This window comes from Trichechus manatus, unplaced genomic scaffold, assembly GCF_000243295.1.
Source record: "Trichechus manatus latirostris isolate Lorelei unplaced genomic scaffold, TriManLat1.0 scaffold00165, whole genome shotgun sequence".
Lineage (NCBI taxonomy): Eukaryota > Metazoa > Chordata > Mammalia > Sirenia > Trichechidae > Trichechus > Trichechus manatus.
The window spans coordinates 2932157-2935691 of NW_004444101.1; the positions used below are offsets into that span (position 1 = coordinate 2932157).

A 3535-nucleotide genomic window follows, 5' to 3' on the forward strand; every position below is an offset into this window, starting at 1 on the left:
GGGTCTTTGTTGTAAGAGAGATCACAGGAAGCATTTGACTTCTCTGCCATCTTGGCCCCGCCTCCAATGTTTAATATTTTAATCACAGCTGAAATTATTTTCGTTTAAGACATGAAGCCATATTGAACTTTATAATTCTATACGATAGTTATTGTTTTGGTTTCCTTGGGCTCCCATAACAAAATACCACCAGGTAGGTGGCTTTAAAATACAAACATTTATTTTCTCACAGTTCTGGAAGCTAGAAGTCCGAATTCAGGGTGTTGATCATGTTGATTCCTTCTGGGGACTTTGAGAGAGAAACTGTTCCATGTCTCTCCCCTAGCTCCTGGTGTTTGCCAGCAACCGTTGGCATTCCTTGGCTTGTGGATGGATCCTCACATGCTGTTGTCCCCCTGTGTGTGACTCTGTTTCCATGTCTTTCCCCCTCTTTATAAGACCTCATTCAAAAGGGATTGAGATTAGGACTCATCCTACTCTGAGATAACCATGTTTAACTTAACTGATAGCATCTTCAAAGACCTTATTTCCAAAAATGTCATGTGCAATTGTGCAGTGATTAGAGGTTCAACATGTCTTTTGGGGGGATACAATCCACAACAGTTACTTAAAAGCCACTTTGTAAATATCCCATGCTTTTCCCCATTGATTTGAAATGCCATCTTTACTGTGTACTTAATATATTTTTAAACACACACACAGTTTTATGAAACTCTTGAGATGAAAGAGCAAACTGAAGTCAGAGGTCTAAGGAATAGCTGTGAAAGTTTTCAAATACCATCTTTTCTGAGATTTAGGCTGTGTCATTTTCTAACAAGTCGCCATGCCCTCTGGGAAGGTGAGGGTGGGGACTTCCAGGACTGCTCTCTTGGTGTCACACCTGAGGCAGCTCTTCCTGGTCCTCATAGCATAGTCAGTGATCCCTAACAATATTCTAGCCTCAGCCTCTTCTTCTCCTAATCATTAGGGATCCTCTTCCTTTCTTATTCTCCTTAGGTTCAGCTTTCAAGGCCGTAGAGGGTGAGATCCAGTTTTCCTTCCCTCACAACTTAACCATCCCAGTACACAAACCCGCTTTCTCAGATTGGGCTCCCCTAATAGCAAACCCTGAGACAAGGATTTGAGCACAAGGAACTTATTTTGGAGGTGATTCTGGAAGCTCTGGCAGGGGAGCCCAGAATGTGGTTTGGGAAAGAAGCAAATAGAACGAAGCATTAATGACTGCTCTGGGCAGCCAGCCCATTCCCACTGGGGACCTCTGGCTGGGTATAGAACTTGTCTCAAAGTTGTCCCACTTGAAAGGTGAGAGAGCTGGGGTATTTATCCTCCAACTATTGTCAGTCCCTGGCTGAGGGCTGTTCCCAGTAGGCCCTTAACTCCCTGACATTTCTGGCTGGCTCCTTCCATCAGAGAAAGGCTTGAGACAGAGTTCCGTGTTCCTACAGTTTGAAGCCATGGGGAGTATATGGGAAGGCCGTCAACTGTGACTGCTGAAGTCCACCCCTTGAAAACATCCAGGCTGACTGTTGTCCAGGTTCTACTGAAAACATGTTCACGGTGGAGAATTTAGGATAGCCTTTGCCTTTTTTGTAAGAAAGTCCTTCCCTATATTGAGCCTGGTGGTGTAAACAGTTGGTGTGCTCAGCTGTTGACTGAAATGTTGGAGATTTGAGTCGACTCAGAGTTTCCTCAGAAGAAAGGCCTGGATATCTACTTCCAAAAAAACAGCCATTGAAAACCCTGTGGAGACAGTTCTGCTCTGACACTCATGGGGTCGCCATGAGTTGGAGATGACTCAAGGGCAACTGGTTAACTGTTATATTGAGCCAAAATATGTCACCGTGAAACTTCCATATATTTTTTAAATTCTTCCTCCTGGAAAAAAAAGTATCAAAAATATGTTTCAGAGGAGTTTGAGCAGTTACCCAGAAACACCAGAAGTTACCCTCTTGCACAAAGTGTGTATAGCACTAAGTTGCATAACCCTGAATTTCTGCCTCATCCTCTATGTTTATCTATTGTTGTCATTTCTTAGAACAGCCAGTATGATGCAACTGTGGGTGTAGGCTAATGAGGAAGCCAGCTTAGCTGTTCATTTCAGTAGTGTGGGATAGAATAAGGTCAGCCTAGCCAATAAGCACCTTGATTATGTCAGCTGCTCCAGGGAGTTGGGGGAAAATGTACCACTGTATGACTAATTCATGAGTCATATGAATGTTTATTCTCATTTTAAGATTTTTTAAACTGAACTTCCCTCCCAGGAGCAAACAATTGCCATTTTTGTTCTAAAAGACTGTAGACTGGCCAATTCTATCATCATTTTAATCTCTTTCCACATATTAATGGAATACATGCATTTAATTTGGCTTAGAAGAAGATGGATTCCCAAGACAGCATCTGATTTAAGTCCATTGCCTTTACTTGCTCCACAAGCAAATCCCAGATGAACTAATCAGAGGCCAGCACTCAGAGCCACCCCAGAACAAGTCCATGGCCAACAGTGTGGAGGAAGGAATTTGTGCTTTGCATTCACTGGCTTTTCTTCAAGTATTCGGGTGGGGTCTTTGCATTGCGTATTTTAATGACAGGGAGGGTGATAAATGAGATCATAAACTTAGCTCTGTTGTCATCGCTCTACAAACGCTAAGTAGGATTAATTACCAAGAATCTGGGCAAGGAGCACCCCTCGAGGTCAGAAGTTGAGTGCGATGGCCTTCAACCTCACGTGATGTCCGATGGTGCCAGAGGAATCTTGTTTCTACCGTGTAGTTCTCTCACATTCACAGGTCAGCAGGGAGACTGAAGTCTGTGGAATTAAGAATTAATTACAAATTTGTTCAGTCTGACTTTCTGGCCTAGAAGTTAGAGGCTGAAAACCTGTTGCCGTTAAGTAGAGTCGATTCCAACTCAAAGTGACCCTATAAGACAGAGTAGAACTGCCCCGTAGGGTATCCAAGGCTGTAATCTTTATGACCACCACCTGTCTGTCAGTTTGTCGTACTGTGGTGGCTCACATGTTGCTGTGATACACAGATGACACAACCTTGCTGCCACAAGTGAAGAGGACTTGAAGCACTTACTGCTGAAGTTCAAAGACTACAGCCTTCAGTACGGATTACACCTCAACACAAAGAAAACAAAAGTCCTGACAAACGTAGAAAAGATTGAACTTGTCAAGGATTTCATTTTACTTAGATCTACAATCAATGCCCATGGAAACAGCAGTCAAGAAATCAAACAATGTATTGCATTGGGCAAATCTGCTGCAAAAGACCTTTTTAAAGTGTTAAAAAGCCAAGATGTCACTTTAAGGACTAAGGTTCTCCTGACCCAAGCCATGGTGTTTTCAATCACCTCATATGCATGTGAAAGCTGGACAGTGAATAAGGAAGCCAGAAGAAGAACTGATGCCTTTGAATTATGATGCTGGCTAAGAATACTGACTATACCATGGACTGCCAGAAGAACAAACAAATCTGTCTTGGAAGAAGTACAGCCAGAATGCTCCTTAGAAGCAAGGATGGCGAGACTACGT

The 3535-nt window shown here is 42.9% G+C and overlaps 1 long non-coding RNA gene across 1 annotated transcript in view; it reads right to left on the reverse strand.

Annotated features, from left to right (window-relative positions):
- Window positions 1–675: 675 nt before the first annotated feature.
- Window positions 676–3535, reverse strand: part of LOC111822366 (uncharacterized) — a 3686-nt gene continuing 826 nt past the window's right edge. The window contains exons 2-3 of the long non-coding RNA XR_002825641.1: window positions 2662–2806; window positions 676–1875 (exon numbers count right to left, since the gene is read on the reverse strand). This is a non-coding gene — a long non-coding RNA (uncharacterized LOC111822366). The remainder of the gene's footprint in view (window positions 1876–2661; window positions 2807–3535) is intronic.